The sequence below is a fragment of the Rhopalosiphum maidis genome, chromosome 2, assembly GCF_003676215.2.
Source record: "Rhopalosiphum maidis isolate BTI-1 chromosome 2, ASM367621v3, whole genome shotgun sequence".
NCBI lineage: Eukaryota > Metazoa > Arthropoda > Insecta > Hemiptera > Aphididae > Rhopalosiphum > Rhopalosiphum maidis.
In genome coordinates, this window is record NC_040878.1 from 41,175,501 (window position 1) to 41,192,533 (window position 17,033).

The following is a 17,033-nucleotide window of genomic DNA, read 5'->3' on the forward strand; positions in this document are numbered from 1 at the left end:
AGGTTAAAACGTAGTTACATCGTAACCGTTGTTGTGCGAGACCGCAATAACCAGCCGTAGCTACAGGTGCGCCCGAGAGGTAGTCGCAGTGCATAAATTATAAAACGCAATAGCGTACATAGGGGGCGGGAGCCCCACCGCCGAAATCGTATTATTTATTTAGTTCCTGATAAAATAGCGCCACCGCCAATACACGATTATAATCATTGGTTGTAATCGATCGCGTCCATAATATATTCATAAGGACATAACAGGTGGACAGCGGACAGTATGTATGGGAAAATGTAATGCAGCAGTCGCCTCTTAACAACTCAATGGTCGGAGGAACGGAAAAATTACACTCGTGGGCAATATGCGACTTATCGACTACGACCGGTCCAACCACAGACCAGATCTCGGGTTTACATCATCATAAATAAATAAATATACAGATATATAGTGATGGAACGCAGGAGGCTATCGGATTTCGACGCGAGTGTAGCGTTATAACGACGATCGGTCAGTGGCACAAGTAAATCGGTTTCGGAATCGATTCCGTGGCGCGACCCGGACCGTCGCCGCCGTTGCCATATGGTAGGAACGCTACAGGGAGACCTACGGACTCGACGTCGGCGTGCGTGCGCGCGCAAATGATGACAGTATTACGATTATTGCACAGCCCCATTATGCGCATTACGTGCACCGTCTCCGCGACCGTGTCGTCTGCAGGTCACTGTTATCAGCAACGACGACGTCGTCACAAGTACAGCGACTGTTAAACCGCGGACGTCCGGTTGTGATATGTAAGTATGACGCGTGCACACGGGCTATGCGGCGGCCACACGACAATTTTATTATTTCCTATCACACGCCTATTATAATATATATCGTTGCAACAATATCAATATCGTGAGAAATATATACAAACGGCCGATTATTATTACGATTATCGCGAATACAGTATATTATATATTTTTACTATGCAGTCACTCACCTGGTACATAATGTTGGACAACGCGCACGCTCATACAATAATATTATGTGGGTATTTTACATGGTGTGCGGGCGCGACGGACCGCCGTGAAATGTGTTGTACGTCCGCGACCCGACGACGTTCGACTGGATGTAATGTTTTGTTTTCGTCCGCGCCGTAGGTGGCAGAGCTTTCGACCACTCCCCGCCGTTCACCCTCAGCCCCGTCCGTGCGCTACTCTCCGTGTCCACCGCCACTCCGCGCGCCACCCCGCAGTCGAGACCTACCGTCGGCCGGGCCACGATGCGCGCGGTTACCTTTTTACACACCGCTCCGCCCACCGTCTATATGTTATATATATACATACAAATGTAATCCTTTTTCCGCCGCCGCCGCCTTTTTCACCTTTACGCCGGCATCATATATATATATATACGTACCCGTGTACATAACGCACACGAGCGCACACGCACGAGTGTATATAACGTGTATATGTGTATGTATACATAGGTAGTTATTTGCTCTCGGGATACGCGACAGCGCTCGCGCAACTCTGCTGTGCGTGGGTGTCCGGTTCATTATCAATGAACGGCCGCCTCCGCCGCCGCCCACCGCCGCCGACGCTACTGATCGCGAACGCGTATCGATCGGCCGGTGGCCACTTGTTGGCGGCCTCGGTAATATTGTGCTCGGACTTGTGCCGCGCCATACGTCCGTATCGGTACAGCGGCGGCGGCGGTCGGGTCGGAATGGGAATATGCACACGTCTGTGGACTGTCATGGTGAATAGCTGTGGTACATACGGGCGGGCACAACAAAGACGAATCAAAGATATACGTTCGACCGACCGGCGGCGAACGGTTTAAAAATCGTTATTGCGGTGTGCCCTCGGGAGAGGAGAATTGGCAAGAGCCCGGTGGAATGCGTGTTTTGTTTTTCTTCAATGAGACACACCCCTCTACCGTGCGGTTTGCGCTATGAACCCGCTGTAGAAACCGGCCAGCTGTAGAAACGACCCGAGTGTGTATGCGATCGCGATGATTCCCCGTGTGACGCTCGTCGCGCTGTGATGCGTGTTATGATAATACATCATATTTCACGCGAGATACGCAAATCTCGTGTCTCTCGTACATTGCCGATTAAAATATATAATACATAATGAATACGTACATAATAGGGACGGAACTTTGGGGCATTGGGTGTTTATTAATTATTGGTAACAATATATATATATATATATATATATATATATACATGAGCAATGTTAACTAAATTTTATCGAAATTCTAGAATCAGTGTAGCATAATATAAATCGGAAACGTCGGAAAGGGAGTGCACTATAGCGTACCATAATAATCATATCATAATATTATACCTAATTTTAATATATGCTAATGATAACCGTATATTAATAATAATTATATTAAGTTCGTATTTAGTTTCAATTGATTTACATTATTGAATAAATTAAAAGTTTGTTTTACTTCAAAATATGTGCATACTGAAATCAATGCATAGGATTAGCTATAAATACCAAATTCGAAATCCTACAATTTGCTTTTGTTATAATTAATATAGGTAAATAGAATAATTCAATTGTATGCGAATGGACTTGGTCAATAATTCAATGGATTTTACAAGGTCTGATCAATGACCATATCACTTGCGGGATATAAAGTATATTTCCAGTCATCAAATCACATATAAAATAGCAGTATAAATATCAAGTTTAAAATTGTTGTTATATTTATGTATAAACAAAATTATAAAAAAAGATATTAAGTGAACGCAAATTAGTATTCATTACTATAAAATATATAACTAAATAAAACATTATTTGGCAACTACGTTTTATTGTTTTTAACTGGTAAAATAATATGTGTTAGCAATAATGTATACATAATATATAAGGTGGACGAGTAATCTATTTTTGCTGTTTAACGGTATTTACCGAAAGATAAAATATAACTTCGATTCGTATACATTTTTATAATATTATGGTATAAATGCATATTATTATAATAATTAAACACTATGTAGTTCAATAAAAAAATTATACCAACCTGCCGTAATACTTAAAGTAAAATAAATGACTTAAATCAAATAGCCATATAAAAAAAAAAACTTATCATAAAATATATGATGGACTTAATGATATTTATAAGGTGACAAACCATTTCCGATCAAAATCGTTTTTCGTATAGGTACAATTATGTATAATTGAATTCAAATTTAACACACCCATAATATAAACCCAATCGATACCTACTGTACTGCAGAGCGATACCCACTTTCCTACTTTTTTTGTTGTTGTTAATACATTTTTAGTTTGACTTTTCTTCGATAATTCTTCAAGTTAAAGTGTTTCGAGGTACTTTTGAATAATTTGCATTATTTATTGCATAACGTCTTAGTAGAAAGACGGTAAATTTGTACTTTCCGTGTAAGTGAAAAATCCTGAAGAAAAATATTACTGCTGTTCCTAATGTACAAACATTTACAATACTTACACTTACAGTTACAATACACATACACATAGATAGCTTTAGGGACAATAAGTTATGTTTTAAAATAACCTCATAAGTCATAACAGTTAATAGTGAACTTTATTAGTTAATAACTTATTACCTTACTATAGTTTATCGATGGGTGAATATCAATAGAAATTAAAAATTAAGATAAACATTAAAGTAGGTATTTCACTTTATACAATACATAAATTATATATCATAATATAGGATGTTCGGCCTATATATTTAGTAGGTATTATTGGCTACGAGGTATATACCTACACTATTATTACGTCAATATCGGTCACTCAAAACCCGCAATGTCACATAGCACAAGCACAGCAGCTGACCTTGGCACAGGCCAGTATTTCGTATTTTCAACCAAGGTACATTATAATATAATATATATTATTATGTTATGTAGGTATATTTTAATATTTTATTTATTTTATTACGACAAAAATAAAACAATATCAAACTGAGATTGCTTGTTTCAAAAACATTAAAAACGTATATTTTTATTACTAACAAGTTATTTCTAAACTGAACTTTCGTAATTTCAATCTGTGGTTAATTCTTTTCAATTGATTGAAACTTTGGTGGTATCATAGGTGGAATGACAAAAACGTCTAAATATTATCCCTTTTAAATCTTTATAATTTATTATTAAAGTAAAGATTCACATTTTTAATATTTTTTTTCAGTTTGATTTTTGTTTCATCATAAATGATAAGTTAAACACTAGAATAAATGATAAAATAATGCAAGTATATTTATCGCTATATTTATGAGCTATAAAGTCCTAGAGATAGTCATGCTCACACAAGATATTAGTATATTATACTATAGCCTATAGATAACTAATTATAATAAATTAAAACGATTTTTTTAATTCAGATCTAGGTATCTCGCAAACACTTTTCTGGCAAATATCGAGTAACTTCTGTTGTTAAATTAAACCATTTTTTTTAGTAAAAAAAAAAATTAAATAACTATCAATAGTTGAAACAATGAGTGAAGAAGGAAAATTCGTTTGTTTAAACAATACACTTAAAATTTACCTAATTGTTTAAAAATATTATATATATATACAGAAATTTTAAAATTCATAATAGAAATTAGATGTTAAAAATTTTAAACAAACTATTTTATCGATAGAACAGCTAAAGATTAAAATAGAAAAATAGAAAGAAACTTGAACCAATATATTTGAATTTATTACCTATATTAGATTGACTTAAAAAAATTGCAATTAGTTGTATTCACCACGAAATATATAGATTAATAGATACTTCATCAATAATAATGTATGTGTACAAGGAGTGTGTGGTAATTAAACTGTCTAGAGGAATTGTCTAATGGAGGAAATATTTATTTAATACTAAGACATAAATGGAAATTAATTTCAACTAAACCTAAACTAATAAACTTATAAATCCTATTTCAGTCGTCAAAATTAAACTTGCAATGTCTTATCTTAAGGAAAACTTTAAATATGTCAGATATATTTAAATTATAATTAATTCAAAGATATTTGATAGACCTTAATAATAACCACTTGTAAAAGTATTTATTATAGTCTGGTAAGGAAGTGACTGTTAATTGACACTTAAATCAGTTAATTAATTATACCGACTATTACCAATCATAATTTATAATAGAATAACTTAAATTTTATATAAGTTTTAATTTTAATCTTTATAATCTGTATTAATATAATTCATACAAAAATAAAAAAACAAATGCTAAATATTACAAAATATATCAACAATTAACTAGTGTGTTTGTTATTAGATTCTCGAATTAGTCATTAAAAAGTGTGAAAACTGTAAAATTGTATACTTAACTGTATTTTTGAAATTATGAATTGCTTTCATTTATTAAAAATTCAACAAATTTTAATTTATTTTATTTTCAATATTATATCTACAATAAGCAGGTTAAGTTGTATAAAATCATATAATATAAAAATAAATTCCTTATTAAATTCTCAAGATATTATCTAATAATTTTTTTATGTTAGTTCATTTCATAGAACAAACATCAATCAATAAATAAATAATAATTAATGTGTTAGTAATAATGAAACAAAATTTGTCGTTTATTTCAAAATGATCGCAAATTTTGTTATATTCTATTTATCAATTTTATTTATGATGTACAATCTCATACATGATCAATACAATTATTATATAAATTTATTGTTAGTAATGTGAACTTGTGAAACTATTAAAGTATATAAAATAAGCATATAATTGTATGTTTAGATATATTATAAATTAATTATTATTACTAACTACAGGATGTTTGATAAATTTGGAAACGGTCATTAGACTAATTGGGACTGATGACTATAAAATACTTATGTTAGTGACGTGTTAATGCAACCAAAATAGTTGGCTGGCTATTGTTGCTATATATTGGATCTGCGTTGGTGCGTTGAACATCCAGCATAATGTTTTGATTCAATATTGTAATTAGTAAAAATAACTAAAAATTAAATACCTATGTAATATAAGACTTTGACCATATTTTAAGAAAAAGAACATTTTCTTAACAGGTACACTAATTTTGGACAGACCTTTACATTTAATGTTTACGATAGTCGTGTATTATATAACTGACCTTGTTTGATCTAGGTATTATAAACTTGTTTAGGTACAACCAGCTAAATACATTTAAAAATGTTTAGGAATAAAAAATTATAAACTTGACATTTTACACATTTTAAATGTCAAGGGTCCATTATTTTTCACAATAGTTACGTAGAGTCTACGTACGTCGTAGACGATTGACCATTAACGCGTTTAAATTCACGGTCTTTCAATTTATTACCTCAAAATAAATATAACGTCGTGTTAAAAATAATGCACTTGTATTTACAACTATATAATGCCTGTGCCGGTTTTTCTACAATGTCACTTTTTTATTGTTTGATTCATCCGAATCCCGATTTTTGTTTGGTTTTCCGAACCGGTTTATTTTAAACATTTTAACAATAAAAATATAATATAAACAAATATTAAATACTTGTTTAAAATATATATGAGTGGGATATCATATAGTTTTTCGATATCGAATTAGTATAAATACTATTAAGATCTTTAGACACAGTATCAGTGATCTACAGTTATTACATCGATACACGTCGAATCTTTCACTAGTTGAGTTACCTCAAATTCACATCCAAACACCCATCATGTACAAGTTTTTGGTGAGTACCTTTTTTTTTTTTTTTTTGTAGGCAATAGTTCAATATTGCAAAAGCACTAGCTACTAAACAGTAGCTAATAAGTAATCAGTAGGTACTAATACATTTGTTTAAGTTTATTGACTAAAAAATAAACATGATTTTTTTCTAAAATTCATCAATATAAAAATTTCGTGTAATATCTACAATAAACTATTAGTTTATTAGTTTATTTTTATATTGTATATTTGTACAATTAATACAAAATAATTTATTAATTTTTATCGTAATTTGTATTGGTCTTTCATTTTTTTTTTTTTTTTTTTTTTTTTTTAATAGCCACACAATTTGTAAATGATTAGTTCTCAATTATGTACATACTGATATTTACGAGTAAATAAAAAACTATTCATAGCTTCGAGAAGCAAATATTAATTGTGGTTATTAACTTTCTCCGAGTTTAAACTATAGGTATAATAATAATTTCAAGCTTTAAAAAAATTCTTCAGAAAAAAATTTAATTTTTCATAACAATAAAAGTAAAATAATGTAGTGTTCGCAAGATAAAATATACTCTTCGTTTTATGTATTGTTATTAATTAAAATCGTTTTATAGTTATTGGTTGTTGCCGCTCTGGCTATGGTCGCCATTGTTTCTTCCCAAGTCTCTTACACCTACCCACATACCTACGCACCGCTATACTCCTACCCATCGTACCAGTACACTTACCCAGTAGTGTACAATCCATACATCATTCTACTTCGTCGATGAACACATTTTTTACCAACTCTGTAAGTATAAAACTTTGAAATAGAAAAATACACGTTTTAAATATATAATTACTTTAATTATGTATATAAATAATAAATAGTTTTATTGTATATGGTAATTATTCATTAAATATGTTATATATATATAGACATATAAAACAATTGTATATAACTTTTTCCCAACTTTTTACTACTTATTAGTCTTTCCTTATTATCCGTCTTATACTTCGAATTATTATTTACTGATTTTTTGTTGATTAAACGACAGTACATTAATAATAATTTATTATATTATCTTAAATAATAACTCATATATGTATATTTTTAGAAACTATTTGGAGTTATTGCGCAGTTCAACGCCAATCTTACGAAAATTATGACAGCTTAAATTGTACTTATTTTACTACATTTATTATTTGCTATTTTTTGACTGTTAATTCTTATATCTTGATGTAAACATTTATTTAATCACAATGTAATACTTTTTAAATTCTTTTTCGAAGAATCATTTAATGTAATATATATCATAATTTATTGAAATTTACTCTTTTTTTTTTTTAACTAATGCATATTTGCATACAAAGTTATTAGCATATTGACTTTATTTTTCCTATATAGTAAAAAATATTCACATATATTATATATCCTACCACGTTTAATTCCTCTTTCTAAAAAAAAAAAAAACTAAATAAAAACAAAAAACCGAGTTTATTAATTGCCTCATATTATCTTCTTTAACATGCTTGCAATATAAATAAAAATGTTAATTTCATTTAAATTATATAGTTAGAAATTATAATTATTTAATTATTAATATTTATAATTTGATAGTTAATTAATAATTACTAAAAACATTTATAATGAATATTTATAACTTAAAATGTGACATACTACGTCTATAAGATATTATTTTTTCTGTAACTAAAAAGTAAATTAAATTGGATGACAAATATTACAGAAACTGTTAAAATAAAACATAAAACAAATAAAAGTAGTAGGCACACTTTTTGTTTTGCGAAATTTACTATTCTTTTATTATTGTTAAGATAAGACTATTTTCAGCTCAACAATAACACTAACAATTCATTTTGGAGTAGTTATAGGTACTTATAATATTATGTATTTATTTTGTTATAATATTATTAATAATTAAAATAGATCTATCCATTAATCTACCAACCTTTTTTTCTATCTACCCATACAAAAGTATGTAATTATTAATTATAATAAATAATGACATTCAAATCATATAGATATAAAATTAATTTTCTTACATATATGTACATATTTAAATCAAACACACAAAGATGTACATTGCCATATATTTTCAAAATTTTTTACGCATACTTATTATAAAGATAATCAAAATATTATATTACCTGCCATATGATGTATGATGCCGTATAGGAAAACCACTCTCTGCGGTCTGCACTTACCAAAATATGATTAGTATTGATTTCAAAAATTAAATTTACAGTATAAATGTAGATATTATATATTTAAGAATCAAGATATATTATAATTTATAAGTTATATTAGTTTTACAGATAGGTCCACGCACACACACATAATTGTAAAATCAGTAAATTTATCGCTCTTTTCAGAATTTGAAAAATTATAATTGTATGTTTTGTTTCAATTTTTAGAGAGTATTCACTAAGTGCACTTAGCCTACAATGCTAAAAGTACATTTATGGCATATGTGAAAACAACTACTCATCCGTTTTGTGGTGCGAGAAGAAACATGATTTAACTAGCTAAAATATGTGAAATATGTTCTATGATTGCCTTTTTTTTTTTAACTAACGTTTTCATGAAAATAAAATGTCTATATTATTGTGGTTATCGTTTTTAAACTGTGTATAATGTATTGAAATAATTGTAATATTTTTTGTTTCTAATAATTGCCGTTGATATTGAGCTGAAAAAAAGTTGATTGGCTAAGCTCAATATTTTAGTTTATGGTGTAATAATTAAATCAAATTCATATAAATGGGGTTTTTTTTAAAATGAGTATTAAGATAAAAAAATAATGCCATTTTAAATTGTGACACAACAGACAACAGTCAACAATAAATTAATCGTTGGCTGATGATTTTTTACTATAAAAATCGTTTACATAATTTACATTTTATGTAATAGTACTTTTAGTTTATTTTTGTTTTCACCTCCATGATCTTGTCTGCTAAAATAGTCGACGGCCTAGGTTTGATTTGTTGTCATAGCTAAGTCCACCCAAAGAGGTGATAATATAACAATGACATCATATTTTATCCTGTCAACTTGTCATTAATTTCGAAAAAAAATCAGATAGACCATAAACCGAAGCATTATTGTACCCAGCCAATTCATTTTTTTTTCGGGTCAATATCAACAGTAATATATTACTAAAAACACAAAATATTTAAATTATTAAAATCTATATACTATACATTATACGCAATTAAAAATCGATTACCACAATAGTATGAATATATATTTGGATGAAAATGGTATTTTTTCATAATAGCAATCAATACTACCTTTGTCACATATTTTAGCTATTAGGTAACTAGTTATTTTTCCTGCGCCACAAAACGGATTAATATTTTCACATCTTCATAATGAGTTGTCATAAATGTATTGAAAAAGAGTAAAAACTCTTTAAAAATGTAATCAAATCATTCAATTAATTATATTTGTTTTTTAAATATAATATTTTAATGACACTTAGAAATACTTACTTCAAACTTTGCGTCTTCACGCACGGGGCCAATTTTCTTTATATCGTTATTAAAAAATAATTGTGTTTTGAAAATGGACATTTCTATAAAAATAGATACACATTAAAATAGATTTTTACATTTTGATTGCATGGAAGTACCGTGAGTATTCTTTTTAATGGTTTTCGTGAACTCATTGACCACCTAGCTAATTATTAAACCTATAATTTTATTTATTTCAGCAAATATATTTTATTAAATTCAACTGACGTATCGATACTGGTAAAATATATCGAGATGAAATTGCCATCCTAATACGAAAATCTACTTCAAAAATCTACTTTCCAAGTCTTTTATATTTATTTATTACGATCGCGAGACTAATCTATAACTGCAGCAATAACATAATATATATATACGTTATGATGTCGCAGTAGTAGGTATAACGTAATAAAAATAATATTCGGTCACTCGGGTATACATAACATAAAGTTCAGATTAACTCAATACATAAACTTAGAATTAAATATGGAAAATAAAACAGTTATGAACAAATATATCGTAATGTTCGTAGGTATTATTGTATCCAATGACCAATACAAGGGTTCAGAATTAAAAGCTGCAGTAAAATATTTTCATAAAAAACCAGAAACTGTAATTTTTAGAATTGTATTATATAATACGCCGGAGAAAATAAATAAATCACTATAAAATAATATTACATAAGGTACCACAGTTAGTGACGTAATTCGAGTTTACAATAAGAGTTACAAACATTTTGATGGTACAATGCTCAATGGTACATAATATAACAAATTAATATAAAAATATTATATAATTGATAAAAATCAATCGCTTCATTCACAAGTTACTCTTCAATTACATTTTTTTCTCAACAAAATATACATCTTATATGACTTAATGTTACGAAGGGCAAAAATATTGCGTAATTTTCGACATTTTTAGAGGGTTCGAATAAAATAAATACAAACTATACAAAACACGACTGCTAAAACCTATAACTGAAAAATAATAAATATTAAATCAGAAATCAGAAATCAGAGATAAATTTGAGTGAATATTTTGTTTTATATTGTATCAGTTAGTGTTGTGTAAAATCGTCTAGCGTTGGAATGGAAAAAAAAGTAATTTTAGAAAAACAGTTGCATGGGATCATAATATTATTGTTATTGTACGTGCCTGGGGTCTGCACATATAAAGCTTTGGAAATGTTTACTAATATATTCCACGTGACCGCGTCTCATTTCCTTTTGACAGAAGAAGAGAATAAACAATATAATAGCTCACGCTTAAAAATACTTAATAGACGGGTGTTATAATATGATGTCTCTTTACACAAAAAAAACCACACCACTTACACCTGGAGAGACTTCAATCGAGTCAACTATTGTTTTTTTTTTTTTTTTTTTTTTAAATCTCGCGGACATAAAAGCATGTATTTAATGATTAAAAATGTGTTAAAAATACATATTAAGCTTAAAAAGTATTTGTGAATCTCAAAAAAATAAATAACGAAGATTGATTACCCCTGACTTATACACGTTATCCCATATCTATTACGACTTCTATAAAAATGTTCACAAGTCAAAGTATTCGAATTTCAACATTATTTATATATATATAATAGAATAATTCCCTAGTAGGAACCTACCTATTACACAATATTATGTTTCCTCGATATCATAAAAATATTCATATTTTTTTACCAACACGACCGTTCCGTTGGGCTGTTTTTGAAATCAGACAAAGATAGATGCCTCCCATGACCCATACCCCTTAAATGACGCCACTACTACGGCCAAGTGGTTATTGAATTACGCGCAAACGGCGTTCTGTGTGCGGTTCAAACACACTTGTCACGTATTTAATCGGCGGCCGCTCGCCTTACTTCGGCGAAGGATACCCGTCGAATGGCGAATATATATATATATATATATACATAGAATTCTGAATCGTCACGGATAAATCGTCCCATTTGTATAACTATTATTGACAGGTAGTGCACAGAAACATTGCACTTGTTTACAGCTGAAATGTGTAATTTTTATTTATATCTATATATAAAACTGCATGCATCGGGATTGCTTAGCTATTTATTACACAGCTATATAATATATTGGTACTTTTTTATCCCTTATAAATGCGCACCAGAAAATGTATATAGCTTATGTGTTGCCGTCGACTTACTGTTTTTATCCACGGCACGCGAACACTTACGGTGATGAATTTGTGTAGAGGGGTTTTTAGTCCCAAGGGTATAACGCATGACCAAAATAAAATAATATATATTTCTTTGTATACACAATTTATTAATTAATTTTACAGGAACGCGGAACATCCGCAGGACGCAACACAACCAATGGGTTTAATCGAGAATTCGATGTTAAATATTAAACGTAATATCTCGATTAGCTTCTCAAAAATATAGAAAACTAGACAACTTTGTAATTAAACAAAGTTTTGGGTTTCATAGTAATAAAAAAAACTTCTCTCTAATGGCTCTCATATTCTATACATATTAATAAATTATTAATGGCTAAAATATAATGTGAATGTCTGCTAATTTATTTAAAAACTTAAATTTTTAATTTCGCTTAGTCTTCATTATTATTTATTATTTACTCACTTTAGTGGGATTCAATTCATTTTCACAAAATATTTTAAATATTACATACAAGTAATAGTAAATATTGTTAAAATAATAGTGTGAGTAACTTATTACCCTTATAATGTGTCGTAGAATTATAGTTTAAAGTATTCTTTTAATGACTATATTTAAAAATGAAGAACTCCGCTCACAAGTCCTCTCAAATTGCTCTAAAATTTCATGTTTGATCGTTTGGTAGCAACTTATTGTTATCTATTATTATTGTAAATGTAAAAGTATTAAGCAATGCGACATTATTAAAATCAAAAAAACCTACTCTGAAAGTTGAGCTCGAATTGATAAATAAATTGTTTTTAACTTAATGAACCAATAATACCAATTTTATGATAATTAAAATAAGATTGCTTAGTTTTTAAATTGTAAAGCTTTCAAATTAAATTTATATAGAATAAAATCAGATTCAAATTAAACAAAAATATTTATTTATTTTAATAAATATTAATTATTTTTAATTCTAAATAATAAACGGGTCTGAACATTTTAGTCTTATAGTATTATTATGAACAGTACAGTACTATAATTATTATTTTATAATTTAGGAAAAATAGTTTTAAATTATTAAAACCGTGTTTTCACAGTTTCCTTACATGAATTACAAATTTTAAGAATCAAAATTCTTGTGTATATTAGATAAGCGTTGAATTTCCAATCTAATATCTAAAATTCTAAAGACAATAAAGATAAAACGGGCTGCTTAAAATTTTAGGTACTTTTAAAGTACTTTGTATCTCATTGTGTGTAAAGGACCAACAATAAACACATTATTGTAAAACTAATAAAATGACATCAAATGTCTCAGATCTAGTCATGAGAGATATTTTCTTTTCACTATTCCAAGACAATAATAATAATAAACAATTTTCAAAACAAATTTAATTTACAAACTCAAATAAGTACACTTATAGAATATAGACATAAAGTGTTTTTTTTTAAATATATGTACGAACTACCCACAAATAAAACTAAAAGTGTGTTGTAAAGTTGTTTTAAAAATTAAATCAATAGCTTTTTTGGAAAAAAAATATATAATAGTAAATATAGTAAATAAAATATTTCATTCATATTTTAAAAATAATATTTGTTTATCTAATTACTAGGGCTAATTTTTAATGCATTATTCAGAATTTTTAGGGAATTTTTTAAATTTCTTTAAAGCATTAAAACTCAGCCCCACTAATTATCTAGCTACTCATTCTAATTGTAAGATTCATAAATAATTACATGGGTCTAAAACTGTATCTATAATTCATTGACTTCATAATAACACTTAAATAAATTCATTAACCAACCATAAAATTATGTTTACTTAGGTCTTGAATAATATCAAATGTTGATATTATGTAGATGCCATAAATACCTACAGCTTTTATTCGATTTATCTATTTGACAATAATTCCTTGAATATGTACATAAAAAAACCATACGATGAAACACCTATACGATACTTTCAAAAACCAAATACCTTATATCATAAATTAAAATAATAAAATAAAATCATTTTGGGTTTACCATTTTTTATTATATTCTTGTTATGTATATAACACATAAGTATTAGGTATACATACTATATGTACATTATACACGGTTGATTTTTTTTTTAAATTAAATATTTTAATAGTTGCTTTATTTTAACCATTACGGTTAGTAAAAATCGATACTCATACATCACAGTATCCGTAACAATTTCTTGATGGCTTTAAAGCCAGTAGTATTATTACTTTTTCAACTTTTTTGGAAAGATTACTTTTTAGTATGAGAGAAAGTTTTTTCCACAACGCATATGGAATAATAACATCGCATGTAATAATAAAATATACAATCATTAGAATATCTATTAAATTAATAATCAACGATGGAATAATAAATATCCTTACTTATGTGTATCTATAATATCATCACAACAACAACTGTAAGTAACAAGTAACATACAAAGTGCATTGAAATCAAAGCAGATTTCGTTCTCATTCACATGTCATTAGCAAAATATGAACGTGAAAACAATGAACAAAATATAAAACAAACAGCTTTTCCTTTATAACGATAGTTGTGCATCGATAATACGAGAATTATTTTTCCGGTGCTATTCCCATTTGAATAGCTTGTGAGTAGGCGAACTACCTAGAATTGTTTAACAGTTCTGTAACACATAATATTTACTTTACTTTTAGAACAGCAATATTCACAATCACAATGTCACCTTTATCATTATTAAGTCACTGCCAACTCAATAATTGTATATCACTATTGGACTATACGATAATTGATCACGTACATAACATGCGTTATATTTAACTATCGGCTCGGTAACTCTATGTACGTCACGCATATTGATCGCATCGTATTCTGAATCTATTTGTATGTACATGCGTTTGTAGAAGTATTTAGTGTGGATATTAACAGGTATATTTACGACATTTTTCAAATAATACAATCTATAAATTATTATAACCATGCGAGCTTTTATAAAGTATATTTCTGATCATTAGGAATTTAGGACCATTAACATCCAACTGAAAGGTATAATAGTATTGTTAGGAACTATTAGAAATGTTCATACAAACAGACAACATAATGCGTATTTCAAATTATTATCGCAAAACATTCAATTTTATATAGTTCTTATTTTATTTTTATATTTCTATTTAAAAAAATATGCACCTGTAAGTGATCAACAACGATAAAAGATTTAATTATATTTAATTTTAAATTTTAATGTCTCAAAGCAGTGGAAAACTCTAATATAGTTAATCATAAAACAGAAAATATTTATAATATTGTATTATTGTCAGTAAAAAATGGTTTAGTTTATAGTATATAATAATATTATATTATTATACCATATTTCCAAAATATTTTACATAAACACTATACTTAAATTAATATGTAGTATTTTATTGGTAAGTTAATAAGTTAAAAAGTTTACTTTTTTCAATAATTCAATTTAAAATATTAAAAAACAACATAGTAAATAGTCTTTCTAGGTTAACACTTTTGTCTGTTACTTACTGATAAAATATATTTTATCTTTTGGGATGTAGAGAAGGCTTTTAGACGAGTACGTGCTTAAGTTATAACCGTTTTGTTTTAAAGTGCAATAAAAAATCTTGATAATCATTCTGAATAGTGTTCATTTTATATTAAAAATTAAATGTTAGCAAATATTAATACGTAGTACGTTTTACTATATTTGTATGCAATTTTATATTATTTATAAAATAAATTGAATGTTTATAGTTTACGTGAAAAATAATGGGAATTTTTGTAATTTCAACAAACTTATGTATTTAGAGTTTAACAAGTAAACAATTAATAAATTTATAGGTTTTTTTTTGTATTATTTGCTAGCAGAAAAAAAGGAAATTAATTTATAAATAAATATAAAAAAGTTACATCCAAGGTTCAATATTTCTCTCAGAATCTAATAACATTACGTGAGTATGAACGAGAATATTAAAAAAAAAAAAAACAGGTGGGTATTCAGAAATCAAATTATAAAAAAAATGTATTAATATTTTTAGCTTTTTACAAATATTGTATGACTTTCCTCTGAGGTCCAACTGTAAATAAGTTCAAAATTATTACTATTATGTATGAATACATATAAATTTTCTCTAATTAAAGTTTTACTTTTTTCTGATAACATATTGCCATATTGCTGACCTACAAGTTCAAAAGCCAGTGTACAATACTACTATTATACACGGAAGTTCAGCGTATTTATAAAATATAATTATCAATAATTTACAATTTTATTTGAAAGTGTTTATATAAATTATAAAAATAGTACGTACATTTGTATTGTATATATTTATTGTGTAGTTAAAAAAATATCACTGTGATAAAATTATAATTAACAATATCTTTTTTTTTATATTTTTAATATGAGATGATATTAAACAAATAATTAAAAATAATGATTCCAATAATATTCATCAGCCTTTAATGAAAAAAATATTTATTAAATAAGTTGTATAAGTATATTCATACAACTATAATCTGTCAGTAATAATTAAATTAGGTATATTCAATAACATTATAAAAAGTATTTAATTTGTAATTCAATTTCATTACCACGGCAAATGGCAATACTAATTACTATATTAAGTAATTTATTATCACAGTCTGTTTGCGCTATAAGAACTGTAAGCAACTACTACACAATAGTATGTAGATTTCACTTTGAACTAATTCTGTAAATTCCCTATTGTTTATTGTAACC

The 17,033-nt window shown here is 27.8% G+C and overlaps 1 protein-coding gene and 1 long non-coding RNA gene across 2 annotated transcripts in view; one reads left to right on the forward strand and one right to left on the reverse strand.

Annotated features, from left to right (window-relative positions):
• The window catches only part of LOC113552782 (receptor-type tyrosine-protein phosphatase N2), a 38,317-nt gene extending 37,220 nt beyond the window's left edge, over window positions 1-1,097 (reverse strand). The window contains 1 exon segment of the mRNA XM_026955707.1: window positions 974-1,097. The gene's annotated coding sequence lies outside the window, so the exon portion shown is untranslated.
• A 5,449-nt stretch (window positions 1,098-6,546) lies between these two features.
• Window positions 6,547-7,963, forward strand: LOC113554538. The gene is made up of 3 exons (XR_003405277.1): window positions 6,547-6,676; window positions 7,269-7,444; window positions 7,752-7,963. It is a non-coding gene; the product is annotated as an uncharacterized LOC113554538 (long non-coding RNA).
• The last annotated feature ends 9,070 nt before the right edge of the window (window positions 7,964-17,033 follow it).